The 19,895-nt window shown below is 46.4% G+C and overlaps 1 pseudogene across 1 annotated transcript; it reads right to left on the reverse strand.

Moving 5' to 3' along the window:
- Positions 1-10,094: 10,094 nt before the first annotated feature.
- On the reverse strand, positions 10,095-19,616 carry LOC122545930 (zinc-binding protein A33-like; annotated as a pseudogene). Its single transcript, XR_015753021.1, has 6 exons — positions 18,970-19,616; positions 18,782-18,877; positions 18,460-18,691; positions 17,849-17,871; positions 17,644-17,759; positions 10,095-10,819 (listed from the first exon to the last, which is right to left on the reverse strand). The product of XR_015753021.1 is annotated as a zinc-binding protein A33-like (transcript).
- Between the last annotated feature and the right edge of the window lie 279 nt (positions 19,617-19,895).

Below are 19,895 nucleotides of genomic sequence, written 5' to 3' on the forward strand. Positions count from 1 at the left end.
TGAATGGCAGATAGAATGGAAAATATGAGCGTTTTTCTCAGAGTGGAGAGATCAATTACTAGAAGGCACAGATTCAAGATGAAGGGGCTGGGTTTGGGGAATGTTTTGAAGAGATGTGCGAGTTACATTTTTCACACAAAGGATGGTGAGTGCCTGGAACATACTGCCAGAGGAGGTGGTGGAAGCAGACACAACAGTAGCATTCGAGAAGCACCTGGACAAATACATGAATAGGAAGGGAAGAGAGGGATATGGATCCTGTAAGTGAAGACAGTTTTAGTATGGAAGGGCAAAATGTATCAGCGCAGGTTCGGAGGGCCGAAGGGTCTGTTCCTGTGCTGTATTGTTCTTGGGTTTGAAATTAAGAGAAATTTCTTCATCCAGAGAAGGCTAAGCCTGGGGAGTTCTCTGCCTCAGAAAGTGGTTGAGGCTAAAACATTTAATGTTTTCATGAAGGCATTAGCCTTGTGCCTTGGTGCTAAAGGGATCAAAGGGGATGTGGGGAGAAAGTGAGAACAAGGGACTGAGTTGAATGACCACCCAAGGTTCAATTGAAAAGTGGATTAATTTCAAAGGGTCAAATGGCCTCCTCCTGTTCCTATTTTCGATGTTTCTATGTCTATGAGATAATATAATGAAATGCTGCGTGTTAGGGAAAGATTAACAGTCCATTAGACAGAATTAAAAGATGGTATGGTGTTCAGGGTGTGCAGCCTGTGTAGATTGACTGTCTTTGTAGCTGTAGGTACAGGAATCAATCAGAGATGAGATGATGTATAATAGCAATACACTTATGAATGGGAGTTTACAATGAAGGGTCACCTGTGGGCCCCCAGAAACATTTCTTTCATTACCCTGTCACTACATGCACTGTGAAAACCAGCTCCTGGCTGGCAGCACTTGGTCTGGTGCATGGCCCAGCTTTAATATGGGAATCCTGGCAGCTTCCAACAGTGAGGAACACCTTCACCAGTGTGAGGGGACAATAGTGTGAGTGAGGCACCTTGGAGTCACAGTCCATTTTTAATGATGAGCTATGGAGAACTGTGTGAAAGCCTCACTCCAGCTCACAGAATGATACCATCCATGGAACTTCCCAAAATTGACAGTTGTCAATTGGCTTGATGGATCTACACTCTGGAACACACACTGAACTATATTTCAACAGCAACTTTTTTTTGCTAAAAATTGCACATCACCAGGTTATTGCCCAACAGGTTTCCTTGGAAGTACAAGCTTTGTCAGGTAGCTCGTGGGGCAAGATTGTAGGACACAGAATTTGTACTAAAAGATCAAATTTTTTTGCAGTAGAGCAGAGAGAAGGAAACTGGAATTGTCAGAAAGATTATAAGAACTAGGAACAGGAATACGCCATTCAGCCCCTCAAGCCTGCTCCGCCATTTGATGAGATCAGTCATGGTGCTATGTCAGCCTCAACTGCACTTCCTGCCTCCTCCTTCTTACCCTTTAACCTGTTAATCTGTCCCTACCTTAAATTTACTCAATGTCCCAGCATGCACTGTACTCTGGGGCAGTCAATTTCACATATTCCAGACCCTTTGAAAGAAGCAATATTTCCTCATTTCTGTTTTAAAACTAGTATATTTTGTCCAAAAAACTATGATCTCTAATTATAGGAACCATCCTCTCTACATTTAATTTCTCAATCCCCTTTAACATCTCACATACTCACTTAGATCTCTTCTTCACTTCTTACCTTCAGAGAGCTTAGGCCTAACCTACTCAGTCTCATAAAACAAAACCTTATCTCTGCAATCAATTTGTTGAATTTCTTCTGAACTGCTTCCAGAGCAATTATATTCCTCCTCAAGTATGGGGAATAAAATTGTGCATAATCCTCAGGGTGTGTGTACATGCCTTGTACAGTTGTAGCAACATTCACCTACATATACTCTATTCCTTTAGTAATAAATGTCAGGATTCCATTTGCTTTCCTTGTTACCTGCTGTACCTACATACAACTTTCCTATATTCACGCCCAAGGAAATCCGGATCCCTCTGCACTGAGGCACTCGGAAGTTTCTCTCTGTTTCGATAAGAAGATGCCTTTCTATTTCTCTGACCAAAATGGATAAGCTCACACGTATTCATGTTTCATCTGTCAAAGTCTGCCCCATTCACCTCATCTATCCAGGTCCATTTTTATATTTCTTATTTCTTTATGACAACATATTTTCTCACTTTTTAGTGTCATCTGCAAATTTGTCCATAATTCCTTCTACCCCTGTCTCTAAGTCATTCATAAAGATTGGAGATATCTGGGGTCTGTGACACACTATCGGTTACATCTTGCCAACCAGAAAAAGAACCATTCAGCCCAACACTCAGCTTTCTGTTTGTCAGCCAATCCTCCATCCAAACTCGTAAATCCCCACCAACACCACGTAATATCACCTTGTGAAGTGAAAGAGCTAAAGGGGGTTCTTTCTGTCAAACTCAAAGTCAGTGCCCAGTGGAAAAGCAACTTGGATAAAACAACCATTCACCAAGAACTCCAGGATATCTACAAACCTTTCTACTGCTAAACAAACAAGACAACAGCAAAACAGACAGGATTCAGGTAATTCTCACACTCAAGGATGAAACTTCAGCTTCCTGTCTGGGTCAGACACCCTGTCCCTTGTCTGTGGTTATGCTTGATGGTACATTTTTATTATTTTCTCAGGGCCATTGGGAACAAAATTCCTCTTTTTCCCCTCAAGAAAACCTTATCACTTGGTTCCATCATTTTGATCTCATTCATTACATTTGAATTGAAGTGTGTAGTGTGAACCAAAACAGGAAATGAAGATCAAGGTTTGTGTGTAGATTTGTAGCTCGGGTGCCAGTTCCCGTAGTTGTGGGTATGTTCACCGAGGTAGGAACTGGATTTGCAGATGTTTCCTCCCCTGTCTAGGGGACATCTTCAGGGCTTTGGATCCTCCTGTGAAGCGCTGCTGTGCTGTGTCTTCTGGAATTTATTTGGTTCCGTTCCTCCTTCCGGTTGTTTGTTGTAGTGGCCGGTATATTGGGCCACGGTCTATGTGTTTGTTGATGGAGTCCAGGGATGAGTGCCATGCTTCTAGAAATTCTCTGGCTGTCCTCTGTTTAGCTTGTCCTGTGATTGTTGTGTTGGCCCAGTCGAAATTGAGGTGCTTGTCATCTGTTTGTGTGGCTCTTCATTTCTTCAGCCAGAGAGTGGTGGGCCTGCGGAATTCATTGCCGCGGAGTGCAGTGGAGGTCGGGACGTGAAATGTCTTCAAGGCAGAGATTGATAAATTCTTGATGTCACAAGGAATTAAGGGCTACGGGGAGAATGCGGGTAAGTGGAGTTGAAATGCCCATCAGCCATGATTAAATGGTGGAGTGGACTCGATGGGCTGAATGGCCTTACTTCCACTCCTATGTCTTATGGTCTTATGGTCTTATGGGGCAGCTGGTCGTGGCGTTTAGTGATGGGTTGGTGTTCATGGATGTGGATTGCTCGTTTTACAAGGAATCTTGTAAAATGCAAAGACTGCACAAAACACTATTTAGGACAAACAGGCAGACAACTGGAATATACTGGCCACGGCAATGAACAACCAGAGCTGGCAACTGGAAACAGCAGGAACAGAACTAAATAAATTCCAGAAGACACAGTACAGCAGCGTGTCCCAGGAGGCTCCTGAAGATGTCCCCTAGACAGGGGAGGAAATGTCTGCGAATCAACTTCCCAGCTCGGTGAACATACCCACAACTACGGGAGGAAACGAAGATATTTGATGTGGTGGAGGAAGGGGGATTGAAAAGCGAGGACTTGATATATGAATGTAAGAACATAAGAAATAGAAGAGTTAATAGGCCATTCAGCCCCTCAGGTCTGCCCTGCCATTCAACAGGATCATGGGTAATCTGCCCCAGATCTGAGTTCCATTTTGATGGCAGCTCATCATAGCCATCAACTCCCAGATATTTCAACATCTATCAACCTCCACTTTCAACCCTTTCAGTGATGGCACCTCCACAACTCTCAGTACTACATTAGTATCTGATGTTTCTTGTTCCAAATGCATTATGTTAAACTGATTTCACTTTTTTCTCCCTTTCACTTCTAAATCTAGATTTCTGTTTTCCATTTCCTGTCGTTTCACCAAAAGAGAAAATGCTGGAAAATCTCAGCAGGTCTGGCAGCATCTGTAAGGAGAGAAAAGAGCAGACGTTTCAAGCCTAACTGAACCTTTATCAACTTTGACAATGTGTCAGTTAGACTCGAAACATCAGCTCTTTTCTCTCCTTACAGATGCTGCCAGACCTGCTGAGATTTTCCAGCATTTGCTCTTTTGGTTTCAGATTCTAGCATCCGCAGTAATTTGCTTTTATCCTGTCTTTTCAGCTTGATTTCATCGCTTCCTAATTCCATCTCCTTTGCCTTAAATTTCTCTGCTCTTTCTCATTTTCTGCTCTTTATCTTTTTCTGCTTTCTCTAGTTTCTCCATTCTCTCTTTAAGCTCAAGCTGCCTTCACTGGAATTGCATCTGTCCCGATTCCAGCTAATCCTGCCTCTAGATTGCCCACCAAATCAAACGTCGTTTATGAAATTAGTCGCCACGTAAAATGATTTTTGAGGAAATTGGGAAAACGTTTGGCCCTTAATATTGACACTGGTGTCCCCGTCTCATCGATTTCCTGAACAGCAGGTACAAGCTCTTAATATCTACCCTGTCAAGCTCCCTTTAGAAACATCAATATCTCAATAAGGTCATCCCTCATTCTCCTAAACTCCAAAGACTTTACTCCCCCTTCACCCCCTTCCTGATGAAGGGCTTTTGCCCGAAATGTCGATTTGCCTGCTCCTCGGATGCGACCTGATCTGCTGTGCTTTTCCAGCACCACTCTAATCTTGACTCACAGGCAACCTCCCAATCCCAGGGAATATTTCATGAATCTTCACTCGACAGCTTCCAATGCAGGAATACATTTCCTTCAATGTGGAGAGCAAAACTGTGCTCAGTGTTGGACAGGGAACATGATGACCAACATAGCGAGTCCTTGTATGGTACCACAAACCCATTGGGGTTAATATTCATCTTGGGATGGAGGCATCAAACAGAGTTGTGGGATTGAACACCCACTATAGACCAAACCTGATCTTGGTGGAATGAAATGGAAAATGGGATGAGATATATCATCAGGCACTCGAATGTTAATGTCGATCGCTCTCTCTGCACCTTCTCTGTAGCTGTAACAAAGCCATCTTGACTATCCCTAATGAGTACTTGCCTTTCCAAACACATGTAAATTCTGTCCCTCAGCATCCCCTCCAACAACTTGCCCACCACCGATGTCAGGCTCACTGGTCTATAGTTCCCTGGCTTTTCCTTACCACTTTCTTAAACAGTGGCACCACATTAGCCAACCTCCAGTCTTCCGACACCTCGCCTGTGGCTATTGATGACACAAACATCTCAGCAATGGGCCCAACAATCACTTCCCTTGCTTCCTCTCAAGTTCGAGGATACACTGGATCAGGTCCCAGGGATTTATCTGCTTTAAGACGTCCAGCACCTCCTCCTCTGTAGTGTCAAGATGTCACTATTTATTTCCCCAAGTTCTCTGTCGCCCAAATCCTTCCCCGCAGTAACTGATGAAATAATATCTTTCCCATCTCCTGTGGTCCCACACATTGGTGGCCTTGTTGATCTTTTATGGGCCCTGTTCTCTCCCTTGTTACTCTTTTGTCCTTCATGTGTTTGTAGAATCCCTTTTGATTCTCCTTAACCCTATTTGCCAAAGCTATCCCATGTCCCCTTTCTCCCTCCTGATTTCCCTCTTAAGTGTACTCCTGCCACCTTTTACTCTTCTAAGAATTCACTCGATCACTGACAAATGCTTCCTTCTTTTTCTTCACCAAAACCTCAGTTTCTCTCATCATCCAGCATTCCCTACATCTACCAGCCTTGTCCTTCACCCTGACAGGATCATTCAGTCTCTGGACATTCGTTATCCCAGTTTTAAAGGCTTCCCATTTTCCAGCCGTCCCTTTCCCTGCAAATATCTGCCCCCAATCAACTTTTGTAAGTTCTTACCAAAATCCATCATAATTGGCCTTCTTCCAATTTAAACTTTAACTTTTCAATCTGGTCTATCCTTTTCCATTTCCACGTCTATTATAAAACCAATAGAATTATAGTTGCTGGGCCCAAAAGTGCTCCCCACTGACACCTCAGTCATCTGCCCTGCCTTATCTCCCAGTATTGGGTCAAGCATTGCTCCTTCTCTAGTCGGTACATCCATATACTGAATCAGAAAATTTCTTTGTGCATACTGAACAAATTCCTCTCCATCTAAGCCCTTAACACTTTGGCAGTCCCAGTCTGTGGGAAGTCAAGATCCTTTGCCATAACCACCCTATTATTCTTACAGATAACAGACATATCCTTGCAAGTTTGTTTCTCAATTTCCCACTGACTATTGGAGGGGTTTATAGTACAATCCCAATAGGTTATCATCCCATTCTTATTTTTCTGTTCCCAAATAACGTCCCTCAATATATTCCCAGGAATATCCTAAATACAGCTGTAATGTTATCCCTGATCAAAAATGCCTCTCCCCATTCTCTCTTATCCCTCTTTCTATTCCTCCTCTGGCATCTATACCATGGAACACAAAGCTGCCAGTCCTGTCCACCCCTGAGCCATGTTTCTGTAATCGTTATGATATCCCAGTCCCATGTTCCTAACCATGCTCTGAGTTCATCTGCCTTCAATGTTCGGTCTCTTACATTGAAATAAATGCAGTTTAATTTATCTGTCCTACCTTGTTCTCTGCTTTTTTCCTGCCTGCTCTGACTGTTTTACTTGTTCCTTTTCCCAACTGTACCAGATTCAGACAGATCTCTTTCCTCACTATCTCCCTGGGTCCCCCACCCCTCACTAGTTTTAATATCCCCCGAGCAGCTCCAGCAAATCTCCCTGCAGGTATATTAGTCCCTTTCCAATTCAGTTGCAATCTGTCCTTCCTGTACAGGTCACTTCAACCCCAGAAGAGATCCCAATGATCCAAAAATGTGAATCCTTCTCCCCTGCACCATCTCCTCAGCCACACATTCATCTGCTCCATCCTTCTATTCCTGCCCTCACTAGCTCGTAGCACCGGGAGTAATCCAGATATTCCTGCCCTCGAGGACCTACTTTTTAAATTCCTGCCTAATTTCCGATATTGTCCCTTTAGAATCTCATCCTTTTCCCTTCCTATGTCATTAGTTCCAATGTGTACAATGACCTCCTGCTGGTCCCACTCCCCTGTGAGAATACTCTGCACCCTCTCCGAGGTATCCTTGATCCTGGCTCCAGGGAGGCAACACACCATTCTGACATCTCACTGTTAGTGTCTGAGCCTCTGACTGGAGAGGCACATGTCACCCTCTACTCTGTGTCAGCTTCATGTCATCCAAAACCAGTATCACCCACATATGAACTCGGACTGAGCCTCTATCCCTCTGTCACTCACTGACCTACATCAAAATAGGGTCCATTGATTCCAGATTCTTGTTCACATTTCACCAGCTGCCTTGGTTCAACCCCATGTCCCCAGATCATGAGTCTGTCCCTTTGGATTATGAGGCCACAGACAGAGATGTTTGGACAGATGAGCCAAACACATGGTCAAAGACACAGGATTGTCTTAAAGGAGGAAAACTGGGTCGGGAGGATGAAAAGTGTAGGCCGGGAATTAGGCTCCAACACCTCGGAGTGTTGTGAGACAGGAGATTACAGGGATAAGGTGGGGAGGGTGAACGAGACACGGCTCCTCTGTGCAGGGAGAATGAACAATGGAGCCACAGACAGGACGGAGAGGGGACCCTCACCGCCTTGCTCCTCAAATACCTTCAGGAGACACTCCCATTGCTTCACACTCCTGAAGGTCATGTCGAAGTACCCCCGCTGGGGAAATCCTGCAGATAGAAAATATCTTTTCTTTGTTTTTCCAAAAATATACTTTATTCATAAATAATTTGATGGTCTGTACAATTGGTCATGCCATATGTATGTAAACATTTACATACAGAGATCAAAACTTATCATTTTTATACAGGTCTGTACATTTTTTGATCATATGCCCATATGATTAGCTGAGGCGTCAGCAGAGCCCAAATGACTGCATGGGCCCCCTGCTCTTCGTTAGGCAGGCAGACTTTACACAGTGGTCTTTCCCCACCGCGCCTTGGCGGCAGCTGCCCCAAGCTTCAGCGCGAACCTCAACACGTCGTCCTGGACCATGGAATGTGCCAGTCTGCAACACTCAGTCGGGGTCAACTCCTTCAGCTGGAAGATCAGCAGGTTTCGGACCACACAGAGAGCGTCCTTCACCGAGTTGATGATCCTCCAGGCACAGTTGATGTTCGTCTCGGTGTGCGTCCCAGGGAACAGACCGTAGAGCACGGAGTCCCGTGTCACGGCGCTGCTCGGGACGAACCTCGACAAACACCACTGCATTCCTCTCCAGACTTTCTCTGCATAGCCACATTCCAGAAGGAGGTGTGTGACAGTCTCGTTTCCCCCCCGCAGCCGCTTCGAGGGCAGTGTGCGGTGCGGCTGAGAGTCCGGGCGTGCATAAAGGATCTCACAGGCAGAGCCCTTCTCACCACCAGCCAAGCCATGTCTTGGTGCTTGTTGGAAAGTTCTGGCGATGAGGCATTCTGCCAAATGGCTTTGACAGTCTGCTCAGGGAACCGCTCGATAGGATCCGCCCTCTCCTTTTCCCGAAGGGTCTCAAGGACACTACGTGCTGACCACTTCCTAATGGACTTGTGGTCAAAGGTGATGTTCTTCATAAACTTCTCCACGAAGGACAGGTGATACGGAACGGTCCAACTACTCAGAGTGTTCCGCGGCAGCGAGGCCAGGCCCATCCTTCGCAACACCGGGGACAGGTAGAACCTCAGTACGTAGTGACACTTGGTGTTTACGTGCCGGGGATCCACGCACAGCTTGATGCAGCCACACACAAAGGTGGCCATCAGGGTGAGGGTGGCATTGGGTGTATTTTTTTCCCCCGTTGCCCAGATCTTTATACAGTGTGTCCCTTCGGACCCGGTCCATCTTTGACCTCCATATAAACTGGAAGATGGCCCGGGTGACTGCAGCGGCACAGGTTCTGGGAATAGGCCAGACCTGTGCCGCGTATAATAGCAATAGCAAATCACACCTGATGACCAGGTTTTTTCCCGCGATGGAGAGCGACCGTAGCTTCCATCTGCCTAGCTTCTGCCTCACTTTGCTGATACGCTCCTCCCAAGATTTGGCGCATGCCCCAGCCCCTCCGAACCAAATACCCAGCACCTTCAGGTGGTCGGTCCTGATGGTGAAGGGGATCGAGGATTGGTCGGCCCAGTTCCCGAAGAGCATGGCCTCGCTCTTGCCTCGGTTTACCTTGGCCCCTGAGGTCCGTTCGAATATCTGCTGCTTGGAACCCGCAGCAATCCAGGAGGATTCTCTTCAGGAAGAAGGTCCGGTTAAATAGTGATCCTTCCTCCACCTTCTTCACAGTCACCCTGACTGGATTCATGACGCACCCCCCCTCCACCTCCACCTGGCCTGTGGGGCGGGCTCTCGCAGAGGCTATAGCTTTGGTCTCGGAGCCTTTTCAGAAACACGGTGCAGGACCGCCTTCGCCTGGCAGGAACTGGTACTGTGGCCAATATAATTCAATAACAATTACATCCAGCAGATGGCAGTGACACACAACCAAATCCTGGGGACATTGAAAATCAGAAATAAAATCAGAAAATGCTGCAAATCTTCAGCAGGTCAGACAGCATCTGTGCACAGAGAACCAGAGTTAAGAGACAGTTAAACATTGGGGATACAGCATATCCTGGGATAGAGTGGATTGTGTGTAATTCCCCTTCCCAAAGATACAAAGAATTCAATAGAGGATGCTATGTAAATGCAGCTTTGCCACCCTTCAGTGTTTGGATTTCTCCCTCAGGATTTCATGTTCTGGGTGCAGAGTGAGAAACACAGAGAAATCCCAGCTCCAGACTGGGAAACAGGTGAAGAGATGGAGGATGGGACTGAAGCAGGGAGTAAATGAAGGAAGGAGAGACAGAAGATATTTAATTTACTTTTTATTTTCACCATCTGACATTTATATTTGTATCTGATTTATTGACAGTTTGGTTGTGATGTTACAAAGTATAATCTCAGAATTCAATAACACATTCAGTAACATCCTGTTGTCAATGGGAGGTTTCTGACCCCAATCCCTGACCCAGACCCTAAACCCGGGGGTCATTGTGAGGTCAGGGAGGCCCCGCCCCTTTAACAGCTGATTCGCAGAAATTTGTTTAAACCCCAAACCGTGAAGAAAGGATAAAGTTTCCCAGTGAATTTATTCCCAGTGAAGGTGTGGAGATGGGACTTGGTGTCCGCGTTGTAAAATGAAACTGTCCCAGATTCATAACTGAGATAAACTCCCACTTTCCTGGGGATCAGATCGACAGGGAGAGGGGATTGAGGAGAAGAGTTTATATAAAACTGATCCTCATCCCGCGCCATGGTCCAGAATCCATTCTCCGGAATCGGACTGACCCATCTCTTCCTCTCCACAAACACTGAGGCTACTCCCAGATTCCAGCCCCGATTCCCCACCACCTCCACCTCCCAGTAATGTCTCCCTGATGTGAATCCCTCTGACCCCAGGACACAGAGACAGTCTGTAAACCTCTTCTCGGTGTCAGGGAGACCCCTCCAGGCCCCGGTACGTCTCAAACTCTTCAGATCCTTAGAGATCTTGAGGCAGGGATTCGCTGTTTCCACATCCAGGGTCACAGAGACTGGGAGAGAAACACAGGGAATTAGAGACAGTCCCTGGGTATGGGTCTGTGGGGGAGGGATGTGTGTGTGTGGGGGGGGGGGGGGGGAAGGGAGAGGGGGATGTGTGCGGGGAGAGGGGAAAGCGGGATGTATGCGGGGGGAGGTGGGATATGTGTAGGGGAGATGAGGATATGTGCTGGGGAGTGTGGAGAGAGGGGAATGTGTGTTGGGGGGAGGGGGGAATTTGTGTGGGGGGAGGGGAGGGGAGGGGAAAGGGGAATGTGTGCGGGGGAGAGAGAGGAATGTGTGTGGGGAGAGGGGAGAGGGGGATGTGTGCAGGGGAGGGGAGAGGGGAATGTGCGGGGGAGGGGAAACGGGAATGTGTGCGGGGAAGGGGGGAGCGGGATATGTGCAGGGGAGGGGGAGCGGGATGTTTCTGGGGGGGGAGACGGGGAGGTGCGTGGTGGAGAGAGGGTAGGTGTGGGTGGGGAGGAGAGGGCTCGGCGTGCACGGTGGGCAGAGGGGAGAGGTGAATGTATGTGTGTGGGGGAGGGGGATATTTGTACGCGGAGGAAAGGAGGATGTCTGTCCGTGGAGGAGAGGGGGAGGAGAGGGGGAGGTGTGCGTGGGGGGAGAGGGGGAGGTGTGCATGGGGGGAGAGGGGGAGGAGTGCGTGGGGGGAGAGGGGGAGGAGTGCGAGAGAGAGGGGGAGGAGTGTGTGGGGGAGAGGGAGATGTGTGCGTGGGGAGAAGTGGAGGACGTGTGCATGGGGGAGAAGGTGAAGTGTGTGCTTTGGGGAGAGGGAAGAGGGGGATGTATGCGGGGGTGGGGAGAGGCGGACGTGTGCAGGGGTGAGGGGAGAGGGTGACATGTGTGGAGGGTAGGGGAGGAGGAATGTGTACAGGGGAGTGGAGGATGTGTGTGGGGGCAGGGGGAATGTGTGCAGGGGCAGGGGGATGTGTGCGGGGAGAGGGGAGGGTGAGGATGTGTATGGGGAGGGGGATTGTGTGTTTGAGGAGGAGTGGATGTGTGTATGGGGGAAGGGGATATGTGTGTGGGGGGGAAGGGAGGGGTGTGTGTGTGGGATGGGGAGGGAGATTTGTGGGTTAGGGGTGAGGTATATGTGTGGGGGGTGGAGGGGGTGTGTGGGTGGGGGAGAGGGGGTTTGGGGGAGAGGGGGATGTGTGCGTGGTGGGGGACAGGGGATATGTGTGTGTGGGGGGGAGGGGGATGTTTCTTCAAACTTTATTCAAGCTTTTTCTCTCAGTTTACACCCAATTTGTGGAATGAGCTGCCAGAGGATGTGGTGGAGGCTGGTACAATTGCAACATTTAAGAGGCATTTGGATGGGTATATGAATAGGAAGAGTTTGGAGGGATGTGGGCCGGGTGCTGGCAGGTGGGACTAGGTTGGGTTGGGATATCTGATCGGCATGGACGGATTGGACCGAAGGGTCTGTTTCCATGCTGTACATGTCTATGACACTATGACTCTATGACAATGGATTATAGCTCCAGCTGCCTCAGTGAGAACAAGCTCCTGTTTGTGGGAGTCCCACTGTCATTCATTATTTTCCAATATCATGGGGGAGTGAGATGTGTTTTCACAAAATTGGAAGTGGAAATGCTGAATCTGATCTCAAATTACCAATTAAACCTCCTGAAATCCAATGTCATCAATGGCACTAGTTAGACTGAAGTCAGGACCATTGAGAAAGAGCTTTATTGAAACAGTGGAGACAGGTCAGAGAATGTTCACTCGGTTGGTTCCTGGGATGAAGCAGTTCCCTTGTGATGGAAGGTTTCAGGCTGGGGCTGTACTCATTGGAGTTTAGAGGAACGAGAGGTTCTTATTGAAATGTATAAGATGGTGAAGGTGTTGACAGAGTAGACATTGAGAGGCTGTTTCCCATCGTGGGGGAACCTGGAACCAGGGACAGAGTTTCAAAGTAAGGGCCCTGCCAATTAACATGGAGATGGGGAGGGATTTTGTGTCTCGGGATCATTAATTTTTGGAATTCTCTCCCCCTCGGGAGCAGTGGAGCCCAGTTCATTGAATATATTGGAAGCTGAGTTAAACAGGTTTTTGATCAATGAGGGAGTTGAAGGTTGTGGGAGTCAGGCAGGAAAATGGAGTTAAGGTCACAATCAGATCAGCCGCCATCTTTATGAATGACAGGGCAAGCTCTCGGGGTCACTCCTGCTCCTGTTTCTGATGTACAATGTTCACATGGGATTTTCACATGGACATTGCTTTGAGTTGTTAGCTTTTGAGTTTCTTTCCTTCCTGTGTGTTAAAAAATAAGTGTTGAACTCACTTTCACATTCATAAATTCCCTTCCACTCTGGAAACAGAAATAATAAATAGACTGAAGAATTTAGAGTCATAGAGTTGTACAGCACGGAAACAAACATCTGCTGATCAGATATCCTCAATTAATCTGATTCCATTTGCCAGCACTTGGCCCATATCCCTCCAAACCCTTCCTACTCATCTCCCCATTTCAATGCCTTTTAAATGTTGTAATTGTACCAGCATTCACCACTTCATCTGGCAGCTCATTCTATACACAGGTGGCAGGGTATGTGAAAACGTTGACCCTTAAATCCCTTTTAAATCTTTAACACCCTCACCTTAAACTAATGCCCTCTAGCTTTGGACTCCCCTACTGAGAGAAAGCCTTGTTTGTTTACCCTATCCATGTTCCTCGTGATTTTATAAAACTGAAAAAGGTCACCCCTCATCCTCAGACGCTCCAGGGAAAATAGCCCCGGCTGATTCAGTCTCTCCTTATAGTTCAAACGCCCCAAAGCAGGCAGCGTTCTGTCAGCCTTGTATAAACCCTTCCAAGTCCCACAATGTCTTTCCTATCGCAGGGAGTCCATTGAATGCAGTATTCCAAAAGTGACCGAATCAATGTCCTGTACAGCCACAACATGACATCCTAACTCCTTTACTCAAGGCACTGAGCAGTAAAGGCAAGCATACCAGATGCCTTCTTCAAGGGCTTTTGCCCGAAATGTCGATTGTCTGGCTCCTCGGATGCTGCCTGACCTGCTGTGCGTTTCCAGCACCATTCTAATCTTGACTCTGATCTCCAGCATCTGCAGTCCTCACTTTCGCCTTTTTCATTGCCCTGTCTACCTGCAATTCCACTTTTAAGGAACTATGAACCTGCACCAGCTGGCACTCGCACATCCTCCACAGGTCAGCTGGGTCTGTGACCATGTGGAACACAGTATTGGTGGAAGCCAGAAAAATCCCCTCCAGCCCCGGCCTGCGCAGAGCAAAACCTGAAAGCCGCTCACACAAGAGGCACAGGAATGGCTCCACACAGAGAGAATAAAGCTGGGTGGACAGGGGCCAGCCCTAACACACTCCTCTCCCACAGCGTAGGGGCACCGTCAGGGACCCGTTAACCTTCACTGGGCACTCCGCGGTGGCGTACAGAACTCAGATCTCAGCAACAAAACATGTCCCAAACCCGAAAGCTGACAGAGTCCCGAGGTGCCAAGGGGAGTCGAATGTGCCCTGGTGAAGATTTTGCAGTTTGTGCTGAGGAGGGAAACCGGGTACCAATTCTTTAACAAACAGATATCCCCTTCCTAGGCAACAGAGTGATGACGGTCCTGCACCAAGAAAGGGACATCTCTCCGGTGGCGACACATTCCTTCAGGATATCCCAGAATGCACTGAGGAACCCCACGGTCAGCCCGTCCAGCCCCGGGGACTTGCCCCGGAAAGATAGTCGAGGGCACGGGTCAGCTCCAACCTCAGAGGGGCATCGAGCCTCTCGGCGCCCTCAGGGCTGACCTGCCACAGCTCTTCCCACAGAACTCTGCGAGCTTCCTCACTGGACGGATCCGGAGAGAAGACAGCCCGATAATAGGCCCTCACTTGGGCCCTGATTCCCTCCGGATCCAAGACGAGGGATCTGTCATTGGCACAAGGAGCTGCTGGTGGATCCCGGGCCCTTTTCCCAGCGAGTAGAAGAAGGGGGAGCCCTGGGTCAGGATCCTGAAGGAACTGGATCTGTGATCTCACGTACACACTGCGGGGCCCAGTGAGCTGCAGATCCCGGAGCGCGGCCTTCTTCTCTTCATACACCCCCCACAGGGCTGGGTCCACATCGGGCTGACTGAGACGTGACTCCAGGTTGAGCAGGTCCTTCTCCAACCCCTCGATCCTGGATTTCTGCCTCTTCCTCACTGACCCTCACACAAACTTCTGACAGAGAGATGGGCATGAGCCTTGCCCACATCCCACCATAGCCTCAAGGAAAGGAAGCACAACCCCAACCCCAACCCCTCCACTCCTCCTCCAGCCGGTCCAGAAGTGACAAAATGACCCCCAGAGCCGCTCCTCCTCCAGAAGCAAGTTATTAAAGGGCCAGTACACCGACCTCACCCTGACGCTGAATGGAACAAGCTCTCCCCGACACCAGGTTGTCATCAGAGAGCAGTTCCTGTCACATGGAGACCTTCGGAACATGGGAGACGTACACCCTGGAAATGTAGAGGTGGTCAATTCTGGACACTCTAACCCCAGGCCTCACAAAGAGGAAGGCAATGGAATCGGGTTGGAGAGTTGACCAGACATCTACCAAGACCAAGTCAAAAGACTTAACCAAGTGTTAGGACACAGGTGAATCTTTTCTATGTTGCTGGTTTAAATTAGCAGAGGGGTTTACCCTGTGTTGTAACAGTTTGGGGGCTCGTTACCAGGATTTGAACAGTTTGTGTCTCAGATTCGTGGTTTGAACAGGTTTAGACAGATTTGAATAGATTTGGGGTATGAGAAAGCCCAGTAGATTTAAACACTTACAGGTTATTATCCCAGATCTTTAAATAAAACATAGGTGCGACAATTTGTTTAATTTCAGTGACTTGTGATTGGTTAATTTAAAAGTGAGAGAAATGGCTCTTCAAATTGCGAAAGAGGTTCTGGGATTTGAAAGTGATTCTCAAATTTGTCAAGAAAGTTTAGAAGGAAAGAAAAAGGCCATACTTTTAGAATTAGCAAATAAGTTAGATTTGGGTTTAACCGAGGACAAAAGTGAAGCTGACATTGTAAAGGAGTTACTCAAATACTTAGGTGTGTCAGAGAAACAGACAAGTGTAGTAGAGGTAGAAAATCTTAAATTAGGATTGAGGAGTTAGAAGATAAAAAAAAAGACAGAGAGGAAAGAGAGAGGGAGAGAGATGAGAGAGAGAGTAGAAAAAGAGAGAGAGAGGAAAAAGAGAGAAGGTTCTGAGCTGAGAGAGAGAAGAAAGGGAGAGAGAAGAAAGAGAGAGAAGAAAGGGAGAGAGAAGAAAAGGAGACACAAAACACAAAAATCCTGCCCTCACTAGCTCGTAGCACCGGGCGTAATCCAGATATTACCACTCTCAAGGAACTCCTTTTTAAATTCCTGCCTAACTCTCTGTAATCTCCCTTCAGAATCTCAACATTTTCCCTTCCTATGTCGTTGGTTCCAATGTGGACAATGACCTCTTTCTGGCCCCTCTCCCCCGTGAGAACATTCTGCACCCTCTCTGAGACATCCTTGATCCTGGCACCAGGGAAACAACACACCATTCTGATTTTTTGCTGCTGGCCACAGAAACACCTGTCTGTACCTCGGACTAGAGAGACTCCTAACACAATTGATCTCTTGGAAGCCAACGTACCCCTTATTGCGTTAGAGCCAGTCTCAATGACAGAAACTTGGCTGTTCGTGCTACGTTCTCCTGTGAATCCATCACCCCCTATATTTTCCAAAACAGCATACTTGTTTGAAATAGGGATTACCACAAAAGACTCCTGCACTAGCTGCCTACCTCTCTGACCTTTGCAGGAGTTAACCTATCTATTTGACTGTATCTGCGACTTTTCCCCCTTCATTTAACTGCCATTCATCACATCCCCTTGCTCTTGTAAATTCCTCATTGCTTCTAACTGTCGCTCCAACCAATCCATTAAATCTGACAGGATTTGCAAATCACTGAATTTATTGCAGATAAAATCCACAATAACCCTTAAACACTCCTTAAACTCCCACATCTGACAAGAAGTGCATATCACTCTATTAAAGGCCATTTTTGCTTCTTCACAATCTACAGACCCAGAAAGTAACACCATCTTATTCCTCTACAAAACACTGCTTCAGGTTAAATTAATAGTTATTTGTATTTTCAGTTTAATCAAGAGACATATCTCAAAAAACATATAATCCAAAAAGAACCCACTCTACTCGCTACTGCAGACTTTCTGTAGGCCACACTTAAATCTGTTCACGTATCTGTTTCTATGCTGTGACTACACCCAAACAGTTCCTCCAAGATCAGTTGTGAATTTCACTGTTTGTTAATTTTCCCATATTCACTCCGATGTCCAGCGATACATGAATTCAAATAACAAAGGCAGTAACTGTGCAGGTTCACTGTGGTGTCAGTTTCTTTCTCAAATGGGGCAGAATATTGTCCTATTGTTAGAGAATATCTCCGCCTCCTCCCCCTCCCCAATATAGGGGGAAAGCAGCTGAAGATTTCTGGCAAAAACACTACCCTGAGAATTCCTACGGAAATGTCCTTTAGCTGAAATGATTGACCTTGAACAATCACACTCATCTTCCCTTGTGCTCAGTTTCACTCCAACCAGTGGAGAGTTTTTCCCAATTCCTGTTGACTTCACTTTTGGGAGAGCTCCAAGCCAAATATTGTGTCGATGTCATTGACAGTGAAAGCCATTATTATCCAGCTTTCTTTATAACTGAGCATTAATTATACTATCGTTAATGTTTATACACATGACAATCCAAATTTTAATATAGGAATCAAAACAAAGCAACTTATCTGAGTTTTACCAGGTTTAATAGTTTCCAGCATTTCGTTCCACACAGGAAATGGTAAAACAATGTTGAAATTTCCAGGAGACAGGACACCATCTGTTAGTGAGAGCTCATTACTATTATCACTAATCCTGCAAACAAAACAAAATGATTGTTGTAAGTTCATCACAAACACTTCCCTGAGTAATTTTACTGAGTTTCAGTAAAGTACATGTTCTACCTCCTCTTCTGAGATGCTTCCTCCTGAAACAAACAGAACACCAATCTGAGTTGACAGAGACTGACTGTCCATATCTAAAAAGCAGCAATTGCACTCACATTGTTACAACCTGCTGAGCATTGTCAATTCTTATTATTGCAGACATGGAATAGAAAGAGGATGTAACAGAAAGGATATTGAAGAGCAGGAGAAGGTCAAAAAATTCAAACCACTGTAAAGGATTGAAGGAAACATTAATGTATTTTTCTGAAGTAAATATCTGACTTGAAAGCTGGCAATTATGAAAAGGATTGATCCTATAGATTTAGTCAACATGTTTCCATTTCTAAAGAACCTGAAAACTGGAATATATGAACATAATCTAATTACAAATAAACCCAATGGGGAGTTCAGGAGAAATATTGTGATCAAGAAAGTGATGGAAGTATGGAATCCACTGTCACACAGTGTGATTGACACAAATGTATAAACAGGAAAGTAGGGAAAACCATGAGGGAGGAAGGAGCAGAGGGAGATAGTGACAGGGGGAATGAAGGAGGATGGGTGTCTGCATCATGTTGGGACTGTTCACAGTCACTTTCACTGAACTAATCTGAAATATAATCCCTCACCTTCAGAAATACCACTGTCTTTTCGTTCCAACTGTTTCTCCAACGTTGAGAGTTTCTCCTGAAGAGAATTTAAATTATCTTGAATTTTACGGAGATTTCGCTCCATTGGTTTGAGAATGTTTTCCTCTTGTTCTCTGAGATCTCGGAGTAAACTCTGCTCTTTCTCAGTCAGCATCTGGTGCATTTTAGTGAACTCGGATTTGATGTGGGTCTGCAGGCTGCTGGATTCCTCCTGTCAGGGGAAATATAAACACAATATGTTTCTGCAAAAAAAAACAAATGAACAAATCAAATTTTGAAAATCAGCTCTGGGAGATTTTACCTGAATTTTTGAAATCTTCTGTTTTTGCTGCTGCTCCATTTCTAGAGCCGCTGATTTCCTCTCTGTGAGAGATTCCAAAGAAAATTTCACTCGATCCTGGGATTTGGGGGAAGAAAATCAGAAAGTAAAAGTGTTAGACCGTGAAAATGTGATGAAACAATCAGGGGATGGAATCTGTTTCCTTTTACCTTGTAGATTCCAACAGCTTCTTTAACCAGGATGAAGTGGTGCTCCCTGTGTTCCCAGAAATCTCTACAAATCACACAGACCAATTTCTTGTCAGTTTCACAAAACAGCTTCAGTTCTTCCTGATGTTCCTCACAGTGATGTTTACTTTCCTTCTCTTGCAGATTCAGATTTAATGTTCGTGCTTTCTCGGCCAGATTCGCTAAGGCCCGGCTGCCTCTGAGGTTTCTTTCTGGAAACTCCTGTCTCCATTCCGGGCAGGAGTTTATCTCCTGCTTTTCCCAACTCTGGGTGATACAGGAGTGGCAAAAGTTGTGTTCACAATCCAGTGGAACCAGATCAGTTAATAATTTCAGACAAATGGGACAAATTACCTCCTTGGTCAAACTCTGGACCTGTTGTGTGGAATCCATTTTCACCCTCAGCACTTCCTGAGTCAAACTGCTTTCAGTTTCAATGTGATTGCTTTTATGAACACATTCAGTTCAAAGGTTCCTGGTGAAATTCGACGGAAGACTTGAGAAGTTATTATTGGACATTAATCAATTTCCCATCCACTGTTTCATATCAAAATGAAATGTGGAGCAGTGGTCGGGAGAAACAGAGTGAAGGGACTGAAGGAGAAAATTGGAACAAAAGTGCTCAGGGTGAAAGTCCATGGAGTGTTGACAGTGGGAGTGGCTGGAAGGAGGAGGGGAAGAGATTACATTTTAACCCTGTAAGTGACAGAAATGCTGCTGTTCCCCTTCATGTTCTTACACCTCTGAGTGACAACTTTGTTAATTCACTTGTGGGACATGGGCAATGTTGAATGTGCAGTATTTGTTGACAGTCCTGAGTTGCCCTTGAGAAGGTGATGGTGAGCTGCCTTCTTGAACCGCTGCAGTCCATGTGCTGTAGGTAGACTCACAATGCCATCAGGGAGTGA

This window comes from Chiloscyllium plagiosum, unplaced genomic scaffold, assembly GCF_037043375.1.
Source record: "Chiloscyllium plagiosum isolate Xiang-an unplaced genomic scaffold, Cpla_swu_hap1 HiC_scaffold_35, whole genome shotgun sequence".
Taxonomy (NCBI): domain Eukaryota; kingdom Metazoa; phylum Chordata; class Chondrichthyes; order Orectolobiformes; family Hemiscylliidae; genus Chiloscyllium; species Chiloscyllium plagiosum.